Source organism: Salarias fasciatus, chromosome 3 (assembly GCF_902148845.1).
Source record: "Salarias fasciatus chromosome 3, fSalaFa1.1, whole genome shotgun sequence".
Taxonomy (NCBI): Eukaryota; Metazoa; Chordata; class Actinopteri; order Blenniiformes; family Blenniidae; genus Salarias; species Salarias fasciatus.
In genome coordinates this window covers 7,538,505-7,549,348 of record NC_043747.1, presented here as the reverse complement: position 1 = coordinate 7,549,348, position 10,844 = coordinate 7,538,505, and positions in this window count along the sequence as shown.

The window sequence follows — 10,844 nt, the reverse complement described above, 5'->3', positions numbered from 1 at the left end:
TGTGATACTTGGAAATTTAGAGTTTCACCGCTTGAGTCACAGTTTTTGTTTTTTTTTTTTACTGGAAGTGTAGATGTAATGTGTCCAATACATTCTAATGTTTTTCTTTTGTCCTTGCAGAGCTCCTACAGCACCATGACTGCAGTGAGGAGCAGCTCTTCAAAGAGGAAGAGCAGGAGGAATCAGAACCTCCAATGATCAAAGAGGAAGAAGAACCAGGACTTCTACAGTTTAAAGAGGAGCAGGAGGAACCAGAACCTCCTCAGATCAAAGAAGAAGAAGAAGAAGAACCAGGACTTCTACAGTTCAAAGAGGAGCAGGAGGAACCAGAACCTCCACTGATTGAGGAGCACATGGAACTTGGTACCAGCCAGAAGGGAGAACGACTTATTCTGAAGTTTGAACGTGATTCCTTTAAGGTTCCCTTTGTTAAGGAGCAAACTGACCAAAGCTTTTCCAAACAGAGTTATTTGAAGATTCATATGAAAACTCACGCTGGTGAGAAGCCGTATTCTTGTGAAACATGTGGGAAAAGTTTCAAAAATAAGAGTAATTTAAAGATTCACATGAGAACTCACACTGATGAGAAGCCGTATTCTTGTGAAACATGTGGGAAAAGTTTCAAAAATAAGAGTAATTTAAAGATTCACATGAGAACTCACACTGGTGAGAAGTTATATTCTTGTGAAACATGTGGGAAAAGTTTTGTTGAACATCGTAATTTGACACGTCACATGAAAACTCACACTGGTGAGAAGCCATATTCTTGTGAAACATGTGGGAAAAGTTTCAATAATAAGAGTGATTTAAGGATTCACATGAGAACTCACACTGGTGAGAAGCCGTATTCTTGTGAAACATGTGGGAAAAGTTTCAATAATAAGTGTAATTTAACGATTCACATGAGAACTCACACTGGTGAGAAGCCGTATTCTTGTGAATCATGTGGCAAAGGTTTCCGTCAAGGGAGTAATTTGAAGATTCACATGAGAACTCACACTGGTGAGAAGCCATATTCTTGTGAAACATGTGGTAAAAGTTTAGTTACACTGAGTTCTTTGAAGAGTCACATGAGAATTCACAATGGTGAGAAGCTGTATTCTTGTGAAACATGTGCCAAAAGCTTTGACTATCAGTGTCATTTGAAAATTCACATGAGAACTCACACTGGTGAGAAGCCATATTCTTGTGAATCATGTGGCAAAGGTTTCTGTAGACGGAGTAATTTGAAGAGTCACATGAGAACTCACACTGGTGAGAAGCCGTATTCTTGTGAATCATGTGGGAAAAGATTTTCTTTTCCAAATTTGTTGGAGAACCATATGAAAACTCATAAATAATTGATTTTGACATTTGGGGTGGGAGAAAGTTGAGTCACTTTGGTATTGGGATGTTTTCTTAGTGATTTTCAAATAGACTTTTGTTTTATTGTTTTGAAGCTGGGTTGAAAAAAACGTTCCAGCTTTTGTGCAGGGGAGGGTGAAATGTTTTCTCCTCAGTCCATTTCTGGAATGGATCCACAGCAGAACTATTATGTCACGCAGCAGTAGCTACAAGCAGTCGGTGTTTGGACATAGATGTGTATATAGCGAATAGCATTAGACCCCACGGTGATTAATGCTTTTTTGTCCACTGGAAGCATTTAACTTGTGAGTTGACGAACTCAACAGCTGCAACAGAGCCGCAAGTGATCTGACAGCAGGTCTATTTTCTCTGCATACTGCAGCCAACATGCAAGGGATTGGACATCAGACGAAGGACTTGTAAAGCCACAGACGACCGGATGTCGGTCCAAAATAAAAATTCCCCCTTGCACTCTGCAACACATTTGAATCTGGTGAAGATTTCAAACATCCACTGCGGAGCTCCAGATCCACTCTGATTCGATGGAGTTACAGCGGTATGGGGGCTGATTCTTGTAGCCATATGTCTATGCTTGTAGCTTTGACTGGATGACCTCATGTTTTGCTGTGCATCTGGTGTAAAATGGCCTTTCTCCTTCAAGTAGTGACATCGTATCTCTTTGAGGGAAAAATGTTTCCAAGAGAAAGTGGAGAATGGCAGATGTACTGCCCGGCGGAACTTAAGTTATAGTTCCTAGTCAGACCAGTTTCACTGACGGAGCAGTCGCACAGCAGCACAAGGAAAATCACCATGAGTTGGCTTCTCTTGAAAAGTTGGTCTAGGGGTGGACGATATGGCCTAAAATGTATATCACGGTATAATTTGAACCTTACGCGGTACACGGTATATATCACGGTATAATTTGTTATATAAATTTCAGCATAGTTTCTTAATGGTTACCATGGCACATGGTAAAAGCATGGAAGCAGGAAGTAGTTTTTAAACTATTAAATAACATATGTTACTTTGAAGCGAAGCCATGTCCAGATTATATAGCTCAGGGGTCAGCGCTTGATTTGGCATTGGGCCAATTTTTGTTTGGGCATTTGAATGGGGGAGGGGCACATAATCGAATATGTTTTTGTTAGAATCTAAACAACTATGCAATCTTGAACGTTAAAACAATGGTGTCAGAAATTTTCTCATTTAAAAAAGTAGCTTACAATTGACACAGACCACAGACTGCTGCTATTAACTTCAGTGTCTACTGCTTCACTCAGAGTCAAAAAAAAGCTACAGCTCCTTCACTCCTGATAGCAACACGATGACCACTGAACAACAAGATGAAGATAAAGCAACAAGCTGAGCAGTAAACAGCCACACTAAACCCAGAAATGAAACCTACCAGAACAATGTTTCCCTCGTTCTCTCCAAGCCGCCGCTACGCCGCTCAGATCCTTCCTCTCACTGTCCGTCAGTAACAACCTTTCCCGTTCTGTCCCAGACGCTCGGCATTTAAATCTTCTTTCCGCCGTCTCCGAAGTTGAGATTGCGTCCCGCTGACGCTGGAGCACAAAGGAATCGTTCAAAGCCAGCTAGTTCGTCAGTGGCTAACAGCTAAGCTAACAGCTGACTGAGACACCGGCGACGTCTAGCAGCAGGACGCAAAGTGTCCCTGAAAGCAGCAGGGCTCAGGTTGTTCACTGGATCAGAGAGTTCCAGGTGTTCCACAGGTAGGGCTGGGTGATATATCGAATTAATTCAATGAATTCGATTTTATATTTTCAATCGATGTGAAAAATATGAAATTGCGGGCCAATAGTGTCCCACGGGCCGCCAGTTGCTGACCGCTGTTATAGGTGTTGCACCAATCTTTTTCACGAGCTCTTCCTCTGTCTGTTCACTGCTCGCCACCATCGCTGTTGTGGAACTGGGCATCTACAAAGTTGCATTGCTGCCACCTAGAGGACGTAATGTGCTATCGCGGTTGGGTTGTGTGACCAAAATCCCTACCGTGGGCCAAATCTATATCGCATACCGTCTATACCGTTTATACCGTCCACCCCTAACTTGGTCAGAGCTTTGTAAGTGACTACACACTAATGTTGAATTGTTGTTTGTTTACCTTTGTTATGCATCCCGGCACATCCATCGTCGTCGTTTTTTTATGGCTGAGTTATGTTCGGGTGATGTATTTAATTTTAAAAGTGTAGTGCTTTATCTATCCAGCAGAGGGCTTCTGCGCTACATCTCAAGTTTATGATAGGCTTTGTCGACAACTGTTTAGTCATATTGAGCATGTTTGATGTGATTGTCAAGACTTTGAATGTTATAATTTTCATTATGTCAAAGACAACAGACACTATACTTAGTAATGCTATTTTATTTTCATTTTTTTTAGTCATACATAAATCTTAATGGAGGAAAAACTGCAAAAAAATAAAACTGAGAAAAAAAACAGTTGAAAAGAAGAAACCTCATTCCTCAACAAAACTTCTGAACTGGCTTGTGGCGGCCAAGCGTTCATCGCAAGGTCGCTTTTTGATTCTTCGATGTCGGCTCTTCCTATCATTGTGAAGCAGAATTCACCAAGCGTTGGATTGTACACCCACTAATAGGGAACGTGAGCTGGGTTTAGACTGTCGTGAGACAGGTTAGTTTTACCCTACTGATGATGTGTTGTTGTAATAGTAATAGTTTTAAATTGGGTCAGGGTTAGGGTTAGGGTTGTAAGTATATTTTGAGTGAAATCACCAATTTAAAACGAAAATTGCGGTAGGATTTGTGCAGGCTCCGGTAAGTGGCGCTCTCTTTAGAAAGTGGTCTAAACTTGCCGGAAGTGTAGGGTCGTATTTGTGCGGGTCGTATTCATGCAGCATCCGGCTGCAGCCATACCCTTCTCTCAAAATTGACACGCGTTCAACTTCTCGCGTTGTGGCGATTTTTGATGCAAAAACACGTTTGGTGTGAACACAGTTCAATCAATCAATCAATCAATCAATCAATTTATTTTTGTATAGCCCAGTATCACAACAACAGTTGCCTCAGAGGGCTTCAAGATGTTACATTGATTGGTAAAAATTTCAAAGATTGATAATGACTTTGATAATAACAATGAATCACAGTGTAGTGTCTATATAAACAGTCCACAGACAGAACAGAGTGAGAACGTTGACATCAGACCAACAAACATAGTAGCATGAACAGTCCACAATAGCTCGTCAATGACTGAACTAAGTAATGTTATAATGTTAAAGCAATTTAGTGGTGAGCATGCGCCAACTGCGGTGGCAGCAAGTCCGAGCAGCGCTAGTGTTTTTGTGTTTTTGGTGGTTGTTTTGTTTTGAAATGTGCTGGTACAAGTACTTGAGGGAGGAGCTCCTTGAGTTGAGGCGCACATCAAGGGGAGTCAAGCATCCGATCCCGCGTGAGATCAAGAAGCCCTTCCGAGGATGCCGAGCCGGCGCTCGGCTAAAAGCTAAGAGGTGGAGGTACAAGCCCTTTGTGCCATCTATTATAATGGGTAATGTAAACTCTATGCCCAACAAGCGCGATGAGCTGGAAGCCCTGATGAAGTGTGAGAGTGCTTACCGGGAAGCTTCGTTATATCTGCTTACGGAGACCTGGATAAATGAGACCTTGCCGGACTCCGCTGTTAGCATCCCCGGCTTCACACTCGTCCGAGCGGACAGAGCGGCGGAATCCTGCGGGAAAGCGAGGGGTGGTGGACTTGCCGCACTGGTCAACAACAAGTGGTGCCATCCCGGTCACATCACGGTGAAAAATCAAATCTGTACCCGAGATGTAGAGCTCCTGGCAGTCGGATAGAGATCATATTATCTCCTGAGGGAGTTCCGCCTGGTCGCCGCCATTATTGTTTACATCCCGCCACGTGCTGACGCAACGTCAGTGTGTGACGTCATCCAGGAGGCGGTGTCCAGGATCCAGTCCTCACATCCAGAGGCGCTCATCATTATTTCAAGGGACTTCAACCATGTTGATGTGAGCCCTAAATTAAGCGGCTTCACTCAATATGTGCAGTGTCCAACCAGACATAACACTCTGGACCTGTGTTACGTGAATGTAAAATCAGCTTACTCTGTCGTGCCTCTGCCTCCCCTTGGAAAGTCCGACCACAATCTCATACACCTCAGACCAGCATACAAACCATCTGTGATGAGACTGCCTACAGTCAGGAGATCTTTTAGGCAGTGGACCCCCGAAACAACCGGCAGGCTGAGGGACTGTTTTGAATCCACAGATTGGAATCTGCTTGTGGGTTCAGACATGGACAATGACATAGATGAGAGCGTGGTCTGTGTCACAGACTACATAAATTTCTGCACGGATGTGGTAGTGCCCCTGAAAACTGTGCGCTGCTTCCCAAACAAGTCGTGGATCAAAAGTGACACAAAACATCTGCTGAACTGTAAGGAGGCTTTTAAGTCTGGTGACCGACAGAGAATGAGGACTGCTCAACATGACCTGAGGAGGGCTATGAGACAGGCCAGGAGGGAGTACAAATCAGGACTCGAGAGGAAGCTGCAGGATAAGAGCTCCCGAGAGGTCTGGAAGGGCATGAGAACCATTACTGGTTTCAAGGAGAAGGGATGTGTAGCTCCTGGTGATGTGGACATGGTGGATGAGTTTAACCGCTTTTACAACCGGTTTGACTCTGCACAAACGCACACACACACTAACAGATGTCCACCTGGTGGCCACTCCACCTCGGCTGCTGCGACCTGCTCCTCCTCACCACCCAGCAGCTGCTCCACCTCTGCGGCTGTGACCTGCTCCTCTCTTCCACCCAGCGGTTGCTCCACCTCTGCTGCTGCGACCTGCTCCTCTCCTCCACCCAGCGGCTGCTCCACCTCTGCTGCTGCGACCTGCTCCTCTTCTCCACCCAGCGGCTGCTCCACCTCTGCTGCTGTGACCTGCTCCTCTTCTCCACCCAGCGACTGCTCCACCTCTGCTGTTGCACCGGCCTTCACTGTGGAGGAGGTGCGTGTGGAGCTGAGGAGGCTCCATGGACGGAAAGCTGCAGGGCCTGATGGGATATCACCACGGCTGCTGAGGGAGTGTGTGTCAGAGTTGGCGGTGCCTCTCCAAACTATCTTCAATCGGAGTCTTCAGACTGGATGTGTCCCTGCATTGTGGAAGACCTCATGCCTTGTCCCAGTGCCCAAGGTAGCAAAGCTTGCAGGGATGAAGGACTACAGACCAGTGGCCCTAACATCCGTGGTAATGAAGACTTTTGAGAGGCTGCTGCTCCGGCTGCTCAAACCTCAAGTGGAGGGGGCGCTGGACCCCCTTCAGTTCGCCTATCAGGACGGCATGGGAGTGGACGATGCGGTCTTGTTTATGGTCCATCGGGCACTCTCCTTTCTGGAGGGAGCTGGAGGCTATGTGAGGTTGATGTTTTTCGACTTTACAAGCGCCTTTGATACCATCCAGCCTCAGCTACTGAAGGGGAAGCTCGAGAGGATGGGAGTGGATCCTCTCTTTCTTTTGCTGGATCCACAACTATCAGCTCATCCTGTGGATCCTGGACTTTATAACCCACAGGTCACAGAGAGTGCGGGTCAACAACACGTTCTCTGACGTGCATCACACCTCTACTGGTTCCCCCCAAGGCTGTGTCCCCTCTCCGCTTCTCTTCATCCTTTACGTGGATGACTGCAGATCCACACAGCCAAATTCCCACCTGGTCAAATATGCAGACGACACGGTCCTCCTGTCACTGCTGACAGCACCATCTCAGTCCCACAGCTCAGTCCTCCAGGAGTTCGTGAACTGGTGTGATGATTCCTGTCTGGAGCTGAACATCAAAAAAACTAAGGAGATGGTAGTGACCTTCTCTAACAAGCAGATGGCGCTGGCTACAGCTGTCACCACCACCATCCATGGACTGCCTGTTGAGCTGGTGGAGGAGTACAAGAATCTGGGTACCATCTTCGACAGACAGCTGAAATTCTGCTATAACACAGAGAAGATTTTAATGAAATGTCACCAGAGACAGTATCTCCAAGGAAGCTCTGCTCTTTTGGTATGAGTCCGAACATTCTCAGAACATTTTACTACTCCTTCATAGAGAGCACCATCACCTTCTCCATCACCTGTTGGTTGTACTTCATCAGCCTCCAGAACAGAAACCGTCTGCAGAGGACTGTCACTGTCTGCTCTAAAATCATAGGACTGCCTCTCAGAAGCCTGTCTGCAGTGTATGAACATTTAACATGCAGACTGGCTAACCGGATCATCACCCCTCACATGCTCTCCTCTCTGCATTCGAGTGGCTCCCTTCTGGTCGACGGCTTTGCTGCCCCGCATGCAGGACACAGAGGAGAAGGGCTACCTTCGTACCCAAGGCAGTCCTACTCCTCAACTCATAACCCCCCCTAGACTTTTTTACATGGAACTTAACATGGACCCTCTCATGTCTGCCACTTTGCACTCTGAAATCTTATATCTGCACTGACATATCATACGAGGCCGTACCCACATGAAACCGGAATTTGGTTGTAACTTTTTATTTCTTACATTTCAAAATAAAACACCACCATCGCCTTCAAAATAATCTCCATTCGCATTAATGCAACGCTCCAGCCGTGTTTCCCACTTCACAAATGCGTTGTCAAACTCGTGCGTATTTGTCACTTTAAACTTAATTTTAATTTAATTTGTACATATTTTATTATGCCATTTATTGCACTGATTGCTCTGTGTGCCTTCTGAATTGCCCCTTGGGGACAAATAAAGTTTTTTTGAATTTGAATTTGAATTTGAATATGTGAGCAATAAGGACTTTCCACACAGTTTAAGCACTGAATTATTACTGATGAGACAAGCATAACAAGACACATTCACTCCGTTTCATATAAGTTCTGGCCATAAACTCATGCTCAAACAACAGTCACACGCATCTTTCATTAACCTACTTCTGTCACATGAACTCAAAACATACATGAAACAGTTCTATGGCTCATTTCCACAATTTGCCACGGACTACATGTTCGACATCTTCCCTGAAAAACGTGGCGAGTTGCCTTCACCAACTCAAAATGTTTTAAATTCAGCTTTCAACTCGATAACCATTACATTATCAGGCACTTGAGATCTTCCCCAACTGTTGTATTATTTGTATAGATTTTATAAACCAGCTTACCTGCAAAACAGGAAAAGATTAATTCACAGGAGCGCAGTCCTCTTTGATCAGTAACACTGCTGCATCACACTGACTTCTGCCACTTCAGCTACTGATGTGCAAAATACTGAGCGCCCCCTGCTGGCCAAAACTATACTGCGCTACATTAGGGCTGAATACACATTAACAGTGGTTTATCAACGGATAAGTGAGCTTAGATATAAAAATAAAATGGGGGGGAGGGGGGCTATTTTCACGTACCAAACTATATGATAGTGCCACACACGCCACCTGCACAGCCGACGCAACATCACCATGCCAGCAAAGTAGCGGAGCTACATCTTAGAGAGGGCCCCCACTCCCACCTGTCCTACAAGACGTCACCCACTAGGAATGAGGCAGGTGCGGACACGGACAAACTGACACCAACAGTGTCGCTCAGTGGGCCAGAAGACAAGGTCAGTGTGATAATCATGAAATCAATACAGCCTTTAATCAATCATGTAAATGAAATTACATCACCAAATAATAAACTAATGTGACTCAAAGTTACAACAGAGGGAGAGTGTGATGAAAAGACAGAGAGATGATGAAGGAGAGAAACAACACAAAAGAGAGAGTGGTGGAAGTGAAGAGACAAGTGAAGACAGAAGAAAGAGGACATAATATGAGAGAACAAGAGGATGAGAGAGAGAGACAGAGAGGGAGTAGTTAGTGATTCATGTTATCATCAAACCGTGCACCTCGCCAGAATCAACTGTTTGTATCTTTTTTTTGAATCGTTATGAATTTGTCAGTCGTTTAGTGAATAATTTATTCCATATTTTTGCACCGCAATTTGTGACACAGAATCTTTTTGGACTGGTGCAGACAAGCTTCTAATTTGACAAGTTGATCGGTGTCATCTGGTTTCAGGGATAGGTAGATCTGTGTATCATCTGCATAACAGTGGAAGTTAATGGAGTTTTTCCTGATGATGTTCCCTACAGGAAGCAAGTATAGTGTGAAGAGTATAGATCCTAAAACAGAACCCTGTGGGACTCCATGTTTAACTTTGATCCGAGCTGAAGAGTCATCATTAACATTAACAAGGTGGAACCTGTCTGTTAAATATGATTGAAACCAGTTTAATGCTGAACCTTTAATCCCAATAGTATATTCCAGTCTCTGTAGTGGAATATCATGATCAACAGTGTCGAATGCACCACTGAGATCTAACAGGACCAGAACAGAGACCAGTCCTCTATCTGAGGCTGTGAGAAGATCATTAATGACTTTTACCAGAGCTGTCTCTGTACTGTGATGAGCTCTGAAACCTGATTGAAAAGACTCAAATAGGTCATTGTTCTATAAATGGTCGCTAAGCTGACTCGCAACAGCTTTCTCTAGGATTTTAGAAATAAAGGGAAGGTTGGATATTGGTCTGTAACTTGTTAGAACACCTGGATCAAGGGTGGGCTTTTTGAGGAGAGGTTTAATAACAGCAACCTTAAAGGCTTGTGGAACATGGCCTGTTACTAAAGATAAGTTGATCTGATCTAATATTGATGTACTGATCAGGGGGAAATGTCTTTAAACAGTCTTGTTGGGATTGGATCCAATGTACAAGTTGTAGGTTTAGATGAGGCCACAATTGAGGATAACTCAGAGATTTCAACAGGATGGAAACTAAGCAGTTGTGAGTCAGGTTCTACTGACAAATCAGAGGACGTGTTTGGTTGGTCTGTGACCATTTTGGGGAGAGTGCTTTCAATTTTATCTCTAATAGTTATGATTTTGTCATTAAAGAAGTTTAAACAGTCATTGCTGCTTAAAGCTAGGGTAGACGATGTTGTCCAAAAGCACTTTTTGTCATACTGAGTGAAATGCTCCTTGCCCCCTGGGAAAAGTCAATACATTATGTATACGGGAAAAGGTGCGGAAAATATCTGACCACTGTAGCGGCCACAGGACAGTAAAAACTCCGGCCAATCGTAAGGCGCGGACCGCTCTTCAGGAACCAATCAAATCCCTCGCCGTTCTACCAGCCCCCTGCGTGTACATTTCCCTGGTTCAGTGCGCGCGCGCGTTGCCAAGGCGGTCTGGGCGCTCGCGGCTCGCGTGAAAAATAGAACAAAGCGGAGCTGGAGCGCTGCGCTCCTATGCGCGTTGTGTGCGGGCAGTCAGAAAGGTTAATAACATTGGAGACGATCACAAACTCAGTGCGCGTGGCGCTTCCGCTCGCTCGCGGTGCTTCCGTGTCCAGTGCGTTCGCTCCCAACGGGAGCTCCTCCAATGGGGTGGGAGCTAGGCGGAGCCTTGGGAGATGCTACATTCGTGCTACATGCTAGTTTTCCAAAATCGTCGACCCTAGCTT